Consider the following 16,144-nt stretch of genomic DNA (forward strand, 5'->3'; position numbering starts at 1 on the left):
GGGTATTAAGGTCGCTCAGTCTAGTTCAGGTATTGTGATCTCATAACGGAAGTATGCCTTAGACATTCTTGAGGAGACTAGATGATAGGTTGTAGACCTGTTGCTACTCCGATGGATCTGAATTCTAAACTTCTGCCAGGACAGGGGGAGCCGCTAAGCGATCCTGCAAGATATAGGCAGCTGATTGGTAAATTAAATTATCTCACAGTGATTAGACCTGAATTTCCTTTCCCGTGAGTATTGTAAGTCAGTTTATGGGTTCTCCCTATGATAGTAATTGGGATGCAGTTGTCCGCATTTTTCGGTATATAAAGTCGGCTCCAAGTAAAGGATTATTGTTTGAGGATCGAGGCCATGCGCATATCGTTAGATATTCAGATGCTGATTGGGCAGGATCATCTTCTGATAGACGTTCTACGTCTAGATATTATGGTTTAGTAGAAGGCAATTTGGTATCTTGGAAGAGCAAGAAACAAAATATAGTTGCTCGGTCTAGTGCAGAAGCAGAATATCGAGCAATGGCTATGGCAACATGTGAGCTAGTTTGTATCAAGCAGTTGCTCAAGGAGTTGAAATTTGGTGAAATTAGCCAGATGGAACTTGTGTGTGACAATCAAGCTGCCCTTTATATTGCATCAAATCCGGTGTTCCATGAGAGAACTAAACACATTGACATTGACTGTCACTTCGTCAGAGAAAATATACCCTTAGGAGATATTGCTACAAAGTTTGTGAAGTCCAATGATCATCTTGCAGATATTTTCACCAAGTCTCTCACTAGTCCTCGTATTAGTTATATATGTAACAAGCTCGGTACATATGGTTTGTATGCACCGGCTTGAGGGGGAGTGTTAGTTAGTTGTTGTGTAAATATGTATAGTCCTACATGGAATATGAGTAATGTAAGTATTGTGTATTGTTATAAATAGGGGTACTTGAATTATAGTTAAAACACATCAATAATATAATTTTCTCGTGTCATATTTCTCATAGAACAATTTTGAAATCTTCGCCCTAAGTGAAATAAAAAAGGGTCACCTTCTCCAAACCAGGGTACATGTATGCTTATACATACCCTTTCACTTTAGGAGTGAAAAAAGAAATCGACCCAACTATCTTGAAATTTTGCCACCGGTACCAAATCTGTTTGGCACAAGTATGCCCATCTGTTTGGCGTACGGTGGATTGCATCCGCCAATTGTGCTCTGAGACCAGAGAAACCCTAAATTTTTCTCACATGATGAATCTCTACTCCCCAAAGAACTTCCGTGGGAGTGTGCTAAAACTTAGTAAACGAGTTCATCATTCCCTTCTTACCAGCATTGATGACGACAACAACCGTTAATGGATGGAACAGTTCGTTGTTATTGCTACCAGGGCAATCCTCCCGACCACAACACATCTTTTCCTGAATCATGAAATATTCTTCGTAAGTCTTCCGATATCTTTTTTTTTCATATTTAAAAAGATTTACTACTTTATTAACCTTGAATTTTTCTTATTCCAGCTACTTATTGGGAACCACCATGGGTTTCAGGATCTGGTAGAATGGGTATAGAAAATTCTGGATATCAATCTTTAAACATAACGTAGAAATAATTTGTTAACTACCTTTAGTACCACACAGAACTTCCGAAGGGATCTGTTGTTTTCCTCGACATTGAGGCTCTCGATGATCCAGTGGAATATGAATGGGTACTATAAAATACCCTTAACCGGAGAAGAGCTCGTGAATCTACTCTCACTTCTGGTGAAGGTGCCTCCTCCTGGAGTCCCCAACCCAAAAACAAGAAACCAAAGAGGAAGCGTACCTCCTCGACTGGGACTCAAGAGAAGAAATTGAAAAGAACACCAACCGGACCGGCCACAATGATCCTCAATGATGAAGAAACTGATGATGAAGTGGTTGCCCTTCAGAGAAAAAATAGACCTTTATCATCTCAACCGGATACTCAGTCGGGAGAGCTTCGAACGCCACCATCTGGGGAAGTTCAGAGACTCATTATGAAAATGGATTTGGTTGAAAATGCTGATTCCTGTTTTCCAATTTCTGCCGACGTCTCCGATCAAAGGAATTCAATCCCTACCCTTTCTACACTAGCTGCTACCTCTCCACTGGCGTCACCCAAACAAATGGAAGATGCTCCTTCCCCACGGTCACCCAACCATGGAAATTTGGGAAATACTTACTAGGCACCTACTCAAGACCCTCATGGAAAACAAAACGTCATCATTACGATATCGAATGAGTGCCATATATTTTCCAAGCCGGTGGATCTTGCCAATTATCTGATTCCGCTGGCCACAGAAAATAATTAGAGAAAAATGGACTCTCTTCTGCGGAGTATCTGTTAAACAACAACATGCACTGCTAGACATATGCATCAATTTAGTCATCTTCCATCACTCTTTATTTTCTTATATTTTGAATTAATAACCTTAGCTTTAACCTGTTATGTCCAACCATCTTGATTTCGGCAGCCTACAAAGGTTAATTTTGGATAAACAAACACTTACTACGGAACAAGATCAACTTTTGGCTGAACAGAGTCAGCTTGCCGAGCACCTCCCGGTGTTGAAAGCAAAAATTTCTCAAATAGATGATCTCGAGGCTCGGTTGCAGCAATTTGAGTAGGATAGAATGGCCCACATCCAAGAGGCTGCACAATTGTATGAAGACCTTAAGGATGCAAAGGCTAAGTGGGCTGACCTATATGATACAGTAACTGCTACTACCGAGCGCGAGTCTGCTTTCATGAAGCAAGTCAACAACTTAGAGGCTAGCCTAAACTCCAAAACCGGGGAGGCCAATGCTGTTGAGAAGAAGAGAGAAAGAATGGAAGAAAGGATCGAAAGGGTGATGGAGCATAATCAACTTCACGCGACCACCAATATTGAGCTTGATTCCAAAATCAGCATTATGAAAGCTGAAAATGATAAGCTCTAATACAAGATTGAAAAACTCCGAGCTAAACTCCAAGACCAGGAAGATTCTATCCTCTTCGAGAAAACCTATGCCATATATCATACGAAGAGGAAGACTTTGAAGGAGGCCAAAGAAGGTATTGCAAACATTGATGAATGCATTGGCAAAGATCGTAAACTGGAGATAATTGCTTTCAAGAACCACCTCGGTCCGTTGCTTCTGACTCCTCGAATACTAACTCCGAGTATTCGAGAACTGGAGAGGAAACTGAAGAGGAAGAGGAAGAGGAAGAGGAAGAAGATGAAGGTAAAGATGAAGGCCCCAAACCGGAAGCGGAACAACCTTCCTCAAATAAAAAAACGAAGACTCTTCTCTCCCTTCGGGCTCTAGCAGCAAGAATAATTGATGTGTATATTTTATTTTATTTTATAATTTCTGTAACTATGCCCAAACTTATTTATTGAGTTAGGCATTTTAATTATTGAAAGAAATTCTTTGCTTAAATATTGTGCAAAAAATTCTTTTTTATTTAACTGACAAAGGTTCGAGAATCTTTTCACATCCAATAGATTTTGATTTCAGGCATTAAGACTTCTGGAATCTACCCTTTGACTATGAGAGTTTTATAAGAGAGGGGCCCTTATGTTTACAATGCTCTTAAAGAGGACATCTTATGTTCATTCCGGCACAAGCATTTGAAGTTTTAACTAACTTTTAAACGATAAAGTAAATTAACTTATCATTCACACAAGAAATAAGATAAAAATAAAAGGACTTTGATTTATTCCCTCTATCTTAAAAGTACATTTACATAAGAATTCTTTTTCTTAAGTAAATAAAGTTGTTAATACATATGACAAACTTGTACAACTTATTTCTACGAGGCTGATCCTGTAGTCTCTGGTCCTGATAAGACATTGTTACCGGTTCTAACAATCCCCGGTCTTCATAACACTTTTAGTGCCTTCATGGTTCCCCCCAGTGTTCAGATGCTAAGTATAAGAATTCGAACACTGGAAGTCTTGTTTTTGCCGATGATACTTTCTTCATATTATGCTTTGCATTGTTGCCTCTAATAAGTAGGGATTTCGACCGATTATTTGCTCTTTTTTACTTGCGCTTTAGCTAAAAATGATTAAAGGCATTCCCGGAAACTAACAAAATGTGCTTCTTGCAGGAATATTGGGATATGATCCAAAGAAGTCAAAATTTATTCATAAAGGAGTCAAAAGTGAACAAGAACCAAAACATGGCATAAAGGCCAGTAGTGCAGACCGCACAATTCTAGTGCGGCCGCAGAGAGGAGATTCAGAGAATGGTATTTGGGCAAGCTGAAGGAGTGCGGACCGCACCAAAATTGTGCGGCCGCAGAATATCAAATGCGGCCGCACTCACTATTATGCGGACCACATGAGTGAAGAATCAGAGAGTTGGATTCAAGTTCAAAATCAAGAAAAATATTCGGGGCAAATTCTAGAATATTGGCATGGAAACTTGGACTTGCAATTCAATACCTCACCTCTCATACTGCTGGATTGCTACAGAGAATGGAGTCGAGGGCCCACAACAACCCTAGCTAAGGTTAAGAATCACAAATGGCTCGACTGAACCACTCGATGACTGTTTGAGTCAACACAAGAGTCTAAAGGTCACAACATCCGCAACTGAGAGGTGAACAAAAGCACAAGATCACATTCTTTGAATTATTTGTTCTGGATATACTTGTCGTGGAGGTACTTCATCTTGTCCTTATAATAATCCCAAAGAGAATCGTCAAGTTTCTTCGACCAATCTGTCCGGTTGGCATTCACAGTCTTTGACAGAATACTCTTTATCTCTCGGTTGGACACGTCAACCTATCCACTTGCTTGAGGATGATAGGGGGTCGACACTTTGTGAGTGACACCACACTCTGAGCTTCATTGTTGGGAAAAGCCACAACTTCAACCCATTTGGGCGTCATGCCGTGACGTTAAATCAGGCGCTTCTTGGGAGGTAACCCATGTGTCTTTTTCTTTTTCTTGTTTTTCTTCTTTAGATTAGACATGCTTTATTTTGTGCTAACTAGTTTTTAAGAATCACAAATGGGTTGACTGAACCACTCAATGACTATTTGAGTCAACACAAGAGTCTAAAGGTCACAACTAGAGCTATTTTATGCCAACAACTTTGTTTTTAACCATAAGGTCAGCCTCATTAAAAACATTGCCAAAAAAACCCAATTGGAACCAAAATTGGATGAAGGAAAAAAGAGTGTAGCATATACTTTCAGTTCCATCAAGGATATTTAGAAATAATACATTTTGAGGTGAGTTATGATCCAATTGCTTGGCAATTTAACTCCATCTTAATTTTCTAATTCATATGAACCTTTGTCAGTTATAGCTGAAACCGGTAAAGTCCTTCCCATGTTGGTCCCAGCTTTCCGGCATTAACTTCCCAAGTATTTTGAGTTACCTTTCTTAGTACCAAATATCCAACTTTGAAATATCAGAGATTTGCTCTGCGGTTATAATATCTTTCTATTATTTGCTTTTGTGCCACCACCCTCACATATGCCAGATTCTAGTGCTCTTCAAGAAAATCCAGTTTCATCAGTAATGCTTCATTGTTTGTCTCCTACTTTGCTCGGGAAAACCTTAGAGTCGATTCCCCCACCTCCATCGGGATGAAAGCTTCTGAACCGAATACAAGTGAGAAGGGTGTTTCACTCGTGCTTGACTTTGCCATAGTCCAGTATTCCCATAACACACCTGGTAGCCTATCTGGCCACTTGCCTTTAGCATCTTCTAACTTCCTTTTAAGATTTTTGGATTATTTCCCTGTTCGTTGACTTCGCCTGTCCATTAGCACTCGGGTGGTATGCGATCTTCAATCCCTCCAAAAACTTTGTGACTTTGGAACCTATAAATTGTGACCCATGTCACAAGCAATCTTTTTTGGTATTCCAAACCGGCAGACGATATGATCTTATATAAAATCGATCACTTCTCTTCTTCCAATCTTTTGGTAAGCACTTGCTTCAACCCATTTAGTAAAATAATCAGTTAAAACCAAAAGAAAATTTACCTTACCGGGTCCTTATGCTAAGGGACCGACTATACCACCAAATGCAAAAGTTCCGTCGGTTGATGCACTAATTGTGCATGACATATACATTTATCACACTTTTGTACAAATGTCTTTGCGTCTTGCTCCATCCGTGGCCAGTAGTAGCTAGCCCTTATTAACTTGAGAACCAACAAGTCTGCACCTAAATGGTTCCCGCATACTCCTTCATAAACTTCCCTCATCATGTAGCCAGGCCCCGATATCCCTAAACACCGAGCCAATAATACTTAGAACGACTACATGTATAATTTACCACCAACAAGACAGTAATGAAGCTGCCTTGGTCCGTAGTGCTCAGGATGCTTTTGGATCTTCAGGTAATTTGCTATGCCTTAAGATATTATATAAACTCATTTCTCGAATTCCAAATTAAGTTGGTTGAGTTAACTTCATAGTAGACATCCACATACAACATCGAATGCAACAATTAAACTACCGCACCGGAATCAGATCCTTTCATTTTTGTGGATGAACCAAAATTGGCCAATGCGTCTGCCTCCACATTTTCCTCCCTTTTAATGTGGATGATTGGCCACTCTCTGAACTGGGAAAGTAATACTTGAACCTTGTTTAAGTATTATTGCATGTTCTCCTCCTTGGTGTCAAAAATCCCGTATACTTGGTCCACCACCAACTGGAAGTCGCACTTTATTTCGATAACCTCGGAACCTAGTCCCCGAACTAGTTCAAGTCCTGCAACCAAAGCCTTGTACTCGACTTCATTATTAATTCATGGCACAGTTCTAATGTCCTGTCTTAGGGTTTCCTCCGAAGGAATGATTAATACTACCCCGAGACCAAACTCTTTTATGTTGGAAGCTCTATACGTAAACAAGTTCCAAACACTTGATACCATTCCTGATACAAACATTGCTTCTTTAGCAGCTAAGTGCATTAATCTCGAACTAAAGTCAGTCACGAAGTCGGCCAAAAATTGTGACTTGATTGCAGTACTTGGCTTGTATTTAATGTCGAATTTACTAACTTTGACTGCCTATTTAGCCAAACGAGCCGATAACTCAGGCTTATGAAGGACATTCCTCAAGGAAAAAGCTGTCACAACTTCTATAGAATGACATTGAAAATAGTGACTAAGATTTTGGGATGCGACTACGAGAGCTAAGGCCAAATTTTCAAGGTATGGTTAACGTGTCTCCACTCTTGATAGAACTTTACAAACATAATAAAAAGGAAATTGTGTACCTTCCTCCTCTCGGACTAGAACAACGCTTACCGCTACTCTCAAGACCACTAAATAGATCAAAAATTGCTCACCTTCTATCAGTTTTAACAGCAACGGAGGGCTAGATAGGTACTTTTTTATATCATTCAGTGTTTGTTGGCATTCTAGAGTCTACACGAAATCGTTCTTCTTTTTCAGAAGTGAAAAGAAGTGACAACACTTCTCTGAAGACCTCGATATGAACCTACTCAGAGCCGCCAGTCTACCGGTCAACCTTTGTAGTTCCTTCCCACTTTTTAATTTGTCCGGGATATCCTCGATGACTTTGATTTTATTACGGTTTACTTCGATTCCTATTTGAGATACCAAAACCCCCAAGAACTTACCGAAACCAATTCCAAAGGCACACTTCTTTGGGTTGAGCTTCATGTTATATTATCTCAAAATGTCAAACGTTTCTTGAAGATGTTTCAAATGATCTCCTGTATTAAAAGATTTAACTAACATGTCGTAAATATAAACTTCCATTGTATTAGCTATCTGTTTTTTCAAACATTTTATTGACAAGCCTCTGATAAGTGGCTCCAGCATTCTTAAGCCCAAAAGGCATCACATTATAGCAGTACGTGCCAAAATTTGTGATAAAAGATATGTTCTCTTGATCTTCCGTGTCCATCCTAATTTGATTATACCCGAAATAAACATTAGGAAAACTCATTAACTTATGCCCCGTTGTAGCATCAATCATTTGATCGATGTTTGGAAACCGAAAAGAGTCTTTAGGGCATGCCTTATTTAAATCTTTTTAATCTACACACATTCTAAATTTATTATTCTTTTTACGCACTACCACTATGTTACCTAGCCAATCAGGATAATTTGTCTCTCGAATTGAACCTATATTTAGTAACCGGGTACCTCTTCCTTGACAAACCTATTTCTGATATCTATTATCGGTCGTTTCTTTTGTCTTACCAAAGGAAGTTAGGATCCAAACTAAGATTGTAGAAAACCACTTCTAATGGAATACCTGTCAAATCTGAATGTGAACATGCAAAATAATCAATGTTAGATTTTAGAAAATACATAATTTTTAATCTGAGTTCAAGACTCAAACCCGAACTTAAAGTGAAATTTTCTTTCTAAGAACTCCTTGAGCAATGCCACTTGTTCGAGCTCCTCTACACGTTGATTTGGTCGCGTTTGTTTCCTCCGGTACCTAAAAAGACCTCAGTACCTGATAAAATTCCGATGACTCCTCTTCTTTATTAACTTGAATTGCGGTGGAAGAAAGCACTGGTTCCTGTAATTGCTATTTGCTAGTTTTTTTGCCTTTGCTACTGGAAATGATCACTGCGTTCATCTCCCTAGAAGCCGATTGACATCCTCTGATCTGTTTGATCCCTTGTAGTGTGGAAAATTTCAACAGTTGATGGTATGTTGAAGGTACAACCTTCATTTCATGTATCCATGGCCTTCCAAGGATTAATTTATAGCCCATATCGCCATCTACCACTTCAAACAGGGTGGTATTCATTACTCCTTCGGCATGTGTTGGCAATAAAATCTCTCCTCAGGTTGTCACATTTGTTAAGTTAAACCCGGCCAAAAGATTTGTTGCCGGAACTATGTTTCCGGTTAGCTTTGCTTGCTCAAAAACTCTCCATTGTATGATGTTGGCTGAACTTTCTGGATCAACCAACACACATTTAATTTTAAAATCTAAAACATTAAGAGAAATTACTAGAGAAACATTGTGCAGTAGAAGAAGTCCATCAGCATCTTCGTCTGTAAAGGTGATGTCATCTTCTGAGACCTCTCGGATCCTCTTGTCATGAGTTACCTATATCTTTGTTTTCTTTGATGTTGAAAAATATCACCCATTTATTTCGTCTCCATCAAAGATCATGTTTATCGTCATACGAGGTGGCCCTGCAACCGGTTTTGATGGTTCTGCAATATCTCAATTTTTCCCACAGCTGTTCTTGGCCCGGTAACTTAAAAACTCTCTAAGATGACCATTCTTCAATAATGTTGCTACCTCTTCACGAAGGCATCGCCAGTCCTTACTCATGTGGCCGTGATTTCCATGGCACTCACACCATAGATTAGGATCCCTTTTTCTAGGATCCGACCGGATTAGTTTTAGGAACCTAGCTTCTTTAATATTCTTCATAACCAATACCAGTTCTACCAAGCTGATATTAAAGTTATAACCAGATAACCTGGGATATGTTGAATCTCGGGACCTTGACGCCCTTTTCTCCTGCAATGATTTGCTACTTCGACCACGATCTGCCCTTCTATTGGAAGCAAACCTATGCGATGACTGAAAACATTTATTTCCACGCCCATCGGCCCTCTTATAAGGTTGAAATTAACTCCTAGAGGACCTCCGATCTGCATCAAAATAATTTTTAAATTTATCCTGATTACGATCACGATTTCATCCTTTGGAAGACATTGAGGAACCCAGTTGATCATATTCTATTATGATCTTTGACTCGTAATGATTGTGAATATCAGTGCACGTAGTTGCCTGAAATTCTAACAAGCTTTTCTTCAATTTACTGGAGGCATCAGAACTAAACGTGTTGAGAGCCTTTGTAAATTCCTATGCTGCCCACTCATCCGATATTGCTGGTACCAACATCTTCTTCTTTTGAAATAGGATCACGAACTCTCGTAATAGTTCGGATTCTCCTTGGGATATTCTGAATATATCTGCCTTCCTTGCTTGGACCTTTCTGTCATGACCAAAATCTTGTAAGGCCCCTTAAAAGTTTGTAAAAAAAAATAATGTTTCATGGTGCTAAATGGTCTTTACATGTTGAGGATTATAGAAATTTAGCTCGCCGCGGCTCGAACTTTTTGGGTTGAACAATGCACCGAAAAGTAAAGAAAATTTTTTGGTGAAAAATCGCGTTTCTGCGGTCCATTATGCGACCGTAGAACCACTCTGCAGGCCGCATAATGGCCGCAGAAGTAGGCAGGAGAGGGCCAGTCTGGGGGGTAATTATGCAGTCGACTGTGCAACCGCATAAATTTTATACGGTGCATTATGCAACCACATAACAGTTATGCGGATAGCATACACAGGAAGAGTTTTAGTCATTTTGGTCTGTAGTTATGCGACCGATATGCGGTCGCATATGCGACCGCAGAACCTGTTCCGGAGCTCCATTTTTAGGTTTTTAAAACCCGACCCTATTTCGTTAAATACACTCTTTGAGCCATATATGCGACCACAGAACCTGTTCCGGAGCTCCATTTTTGGGTTTTTAAAACCCGACCCTATTTCGTTAAATACACTCTTTGGGCTATTTTTAAGCTATAATCTGATATTTTAGTGTGAGAGAGAGAGTGCCCTAGAGTTTGAAGGTATTCTTTAATAATTGTTCTTCAATTCTTGCCCAAGTTTTGGAAGATTAAGAAGGGCAACTCACTAGGTCTTCATCCTAGATGTAAAATTCTACACCCTAACCCTCACTTTCGAATTTTATGTAGAAATGGATAATTAGCAAGATAATTTCTGGGAAAGAGGGTTGTTTATTTACATGCTTGTGTTATAAAAGGATGTAGGAAGATTGTTTTGCTAAAAATAGTAAGGATTGGGTTGTGGGATGATGGAATTCTCCATAAAAGGACCTTGGAACCTTAATGCACACTTAATGTTTGATAAAATGCTCAAATCAGCTAGAACCGTGATCATCTTCCTAATTTTGGTTCAATTTGTTATATTTCTAAAATAGATTGAAGTTGCCAAGAATTCCGGAACGTTTAGAGTGTAAGGAAGCTCAAGTGAGGTATGTTGGCTAAACTCTTCTTTAAGAATTGGAATTCTCATTATCCTTGTAAGTTCCAAGATGTTGATTACAAATCAAGTATTCCGATAAGTTTTGTGATAAAGATATATGTTCAATTTGTGTTTCAAATGCTCTTATCATATTGCATTATAAATTGAGGATGTGTTTCAAACTATGGATTGTGTATCCACATGTTATAATTTCAAGTCGTGATTTATGTGAAAGTTATTATGCCAAGTTGTGTAGAGATTGGGATTTTGATACACCTCCACCCGCATATATTGGGGTGAAGCGGCATGACCACTTTGTGTAGGGATTTTGGTATTGTGGGACTGCACCTCCACCCGCATACATTGGGGTGAGGCGGTGCGACCACTTTGTGTATAGTTTGGTATTGTTGTGGCACCACCACCCACATATATATATTGGTGTGAGGCGGCATAGCCGCTTTGTGTTGGTATTGGTATTGTTGATGCATTTCCACCCGCAAACATTGGGGTGAGGCGACATAGCCGCTTGTGTAGGTTCTTGGTGATGTGGTTATACATCCACCTGCATATATTAGGGTGAGGCGGCAAGGCCACTTGAGTAGAGTTACGGTATTGTACTTACACCTCCACCTGCGTACATCGGGTGAGGCGGTGGGGCCGCTTTGTGTGAAGATGGTTAGAAAGGATCTCATCTTAAATCCTATAAATGTTATTGATAGCTCTTAATAAGCCTTCTCTGGTTTAAATGGTTATCTATATTATTCTATTGCCGCACTGGTTCATCATATTTATCTTGTATTTCTGAATTCTTAATTGGTATTTAGTTTTCATACTAGTACAATTCGACGGTACTAACGTCCCTTTTGACAGGGGCGCTGCGTCTTTAAATGGATGAAGGTGGTTACACATCAGGAGATATTAATCAGTGATAGCAGTACACCTTCTTCCCAGCTGACTTGGTGAACCCCACTTTATCCCGGGGTCATGTATCTTTTGTTCTTTGTGTATTTTGTTTGAGGTATAGCCGGGGCCTTGTTGCCGGCATTATTATTTTACTCATCTTTATCTATAGAGGCTCCATAGACACATTGTGGGTTGTATAATGGTGCTGGGGAAGTCAAACTCGTGTGTTGTGCTTGAATTACTATTTCCACTTCAGATTATGAAAAATGTGTTTGGAATTGAGACTTTAAAATAAAGTAACTGATGGTAAGAAATTGGTATTGCAGACATGATCAATTTTTTTGTTGAATAATGAAAACATATATATTCTCTCTATTCATGAATGAGTTTGGGTAGAAGGAAATCTTATAGGCTTGCTCGGTCGGGTTCACTCGGTAGAGTGATGGTCGCACTCTTCGGTTTTGGGGCGTGACAAATCCAATTAGCCATGATGGCACCTAACCGAACCTGCTAGGTAAGCCAATTAACAATAAACACAATCCAATTGAGATAACTAAGAAATCAATGAGTGAAATAACTGAAACCTTTATACAATAACTCAAGAACTGGTAGTACAAGTCATAAGCTTCTAAGACTTAAACTTTACAAAGCTAGCCCGAAATCTATTCGAAATACATATAAATAGATTTGCAAATCTAGAGCTACCAAGAATAAGTGGTAGCCATATCCGAAATGCATGTACGTATTCAATGCCAGCTCTCGTCATCCACAACATCACAACTCCCAAGATCTGCACGCGAGGTGCAGAAGTGTAGTATGAGTACCACCGACCCTATGTACTCAATAAGTATCATAACTAACTTTGGCGAGGTACTAGAAGCAAGAATTATAAATGATACTCAACAGTCACATGTACAAGTTCTTAAATCCAACAAGTATAGATCAGATATATGATCAAATCAAGAAGACACAGATAAAACCACCTTGGTGCTCACAATTCTTTATTTTAAAGTGTCCTACTCAGTCAACAATCCAACATATAAGGAAAATATGCAAGTAAATCAGGTAAGCAGTCAAGAAAATTGCAAGAAAAGATGAAATACAATAACCAAATATCAGTCCGTTGTGGCACACAACCCAATCCAAATAACAAAAAGCCAATAAGGCCTGTTGCAGCGTGCAACCTGATTCAAATAACAATAACCAGCTCTCCCAAAGCTCATATCAACCAGAAACACATCGGTTTCTCACAATTTGCTTGTACACTATCAAGAGAGAAGCATGCGAGAGTGACCCTAGAGAGATGGATTTGTATCCACATGAAAGCACAACCAATTGAACTTGTTATCAGCCCGGCGTAGTCACGAGCTCAATATCATAATCCACCTGGCGTGGTCACAAGCTCAATATCATAATTCACCCCAGCGTGTTCATAGGTTCAATATCAACCGCACGGACAACTCACATGCCAATAATCACAATCTGCTCAACGTGGTCACAAGCTCAATATCACAATTCGTCTGGCATGGTCACAGGCATAAAAACACAATCTGTCTGGTGTGGTCATAGGCACAACAACACAATTCGCCCGGCGTGATCACATGCATAACAACACAATCCACCCGGCGTGGTCATAGACATCCAGTCCAAATCATATCACACCAAAGCAAATATACAAGAACACATGTATATGATGAATGAATATCAGCTTTCATGCTCCTGGATTGGTATAATAACATGCTAAAGTATAGGCATGTACAAAGTGTGCTATCATAACTCAAATCGGCAATTTCATCACAGAAATAATAATTTTTAAATTTATTCAGGGAATTAGCCTCTATTAACCTCAAAACTGGCTCAATTAGTTCACAATAATATTACAAATATAAGCTTAATAGTCAATTTTAGGCATATCATAGCCTAAACGCTACCCTGAGCATGGATAAATACCCTGATGGTTGCACATGGGCTCAGTCCTCATACATATGTGCACCCATAACACGTAGCTATCACAAACAACTCAGGCAACTAGTGCCTCAATCATGTTTAGGTAAGATACTTACCTCAAGCAAGACAAACAAATACCGAGAAAGCCAAACGCCACTTTAGAAATGCCATCCCACGCGTATCAACCTCCGAACGGATCGAAACTAGCCAAAAGCAACTCAAAACATCAAATGATGCCAAAGGAAATCAACCCGAATGATAAAGGTCGAATCTTTAATCAATTACTCAAAGTCAACCAACAAGTCAAACCCGGGCCCACACCTCGGAACCCGAAAAAATCATAAATTCCGACAATGCATTCAATTATGAGTCCAACCATACTAATTTTACTCAAATCCGACTTCGAATCGATGTTCAAAATCTAATTATTCACTTTAGGAAAAATTTGACAAACCTCCCAATTTCTCTTTTGAAATCATTATCAAAATGCCAAAATCTAAGATGGAATCATGGAATATAATTAAAACCGAGTAAAAAATATTTGACCAAATCCATGTGGTGAAAATCCTCTCCAGTATCGCCCAAAACTGAGCTCCAAATCTTAAAAATGTGATAAAATGAACAACCCTCAAAATATATAACAATCTGCTTAGCATTTCCGCATAAGCAGTCAAATTGTCGCACCTGCGACCTCCACCTGCAGTTATAGACTTGCACCTGCAAGGATACCTAAACTTCGCATCTTTCGCTTCTACGACACCAAAACCCGCTTCTACAATTGTGCTTCAGCGCTCAATGTACCACACACACGACCTCGCAGACGCGCCCAAAACTGTGCATCTGCAACTTCGTCGTCCACACTCCATATTCGCTTCTGCAATAAATTGTTTGCATCTGAGGACAGTGACCCCTAGTCACTTCTTCTACTTTTGTGCCCCTTGTGCCACTTTTGCAGCTCCGCACCTATGCCAATAGTTCCGCAGGTGCGATCACACTAGCTATAAAAAATCTCAGCAATACAACATGAGGCAAAAATAATCTGAACAAGTTTGAAACTCACCCGAGCCCCTCGGGACCCCGTATGAATATACCAACAAGTTCTAAAATACAACACGAACCTACTCGTAGTCTCAAATCACACATAACAATATCAAAACCATGAATCTCACCTCAAATCAAACTTGATGAACTTTTGAACTTGCAACTTCCAAAACTCATGCCGAACCATACCAAACCAACTTGGAATAACCTAAAATTTTGCATACAAGATCCAAATAATACAACAAATCTATTCCAACTCCTGGAATAATAATTCGAACTCGATATCATCAAATCCAACTCCCTGTCAAACTTATAAACCGTCCAAACTTTTAAATTGCCAACTTTCGCTAATTATGGCTAAAATCTTCTAGAAGCATACAAATACAAATCCGGGCATATACTCATGTCTAAAATCACCATTCAAAACTAAAGGAACCATCAAAACTTCAATCTGAGGTCAAATACATTAAAGTCAAACTTGATCAACTCTTCTAACTCAAAGCTTCTAAAATGAGAATTATTCTTCCAAATCAATTCCGAATCACCTGAAAACCAAAATTGATGATACACGCAAGTTAATATATCATACGAAGCTACCCATGCTCTCAAACCATCAAACGGAATACAAATGCTCAAAATAATCGGCCGAGTCATTACGCTTTCTTGATCCAGCATGAGATTTAATAAACGAATCAATGGAATGCTCAAGTAAAAGAGAATACCAAGATAAGGCACCCTTCATAAGGGTTTCGCCAAACTTCTTCAACAAAATAGACTCAATCTCGTGTTGGGACAAGTTGTTTCCCTTTACAGTCGTGATGTGTTCCTGTGGAACTGAAGTCCCATAATACTTCGAAATATATGGCATTTCAAACCTTTTTGGGATCAACTCTAGAGTCGCACTTTGTTTAAACGACGATTGCGTATACATTTTGGAATCCGATCCCTTTAACACTTGCGACGCTCTCGAGATCTGGTCTATTTGAGCATGAAATTTCTTTGCATTCTGGTCCATTCGTTCATTAATTTCTCTTATGAATCTCATGAGCTCGGTTTTGAAAGGGTCGTTTGTATTGTTGACATTCCTAGATCCATTATCGGTACCTTCTGCCTCATTAAAATCAAACTCCTCCCTTGGAGTGTCGTTACTGGTTCTTTGAACTGTTTGATTTTCAAGTATACTAGGAGGAATCTGGGCTCTTCCATTAGCATTACAGGAAGCACCCAATAACTCCTG

This window comes from Nicotiana tabacum, chromosome 17 (genome assembly GCF_000715075.1).
Source record: "Nicotiana tabacum cultivar K326 chromosome 17, ASM71507v2, whole genome shotgun sequence".
In the NCBI taxonomy this organism is placed as follows: domain Eukaryota; kingdom Viridiplantae; phylum Streptophyta; class Magnoliopsida; order Solanales; family Solanaceae; genus Nicotiana; species Nicotiana tabacum.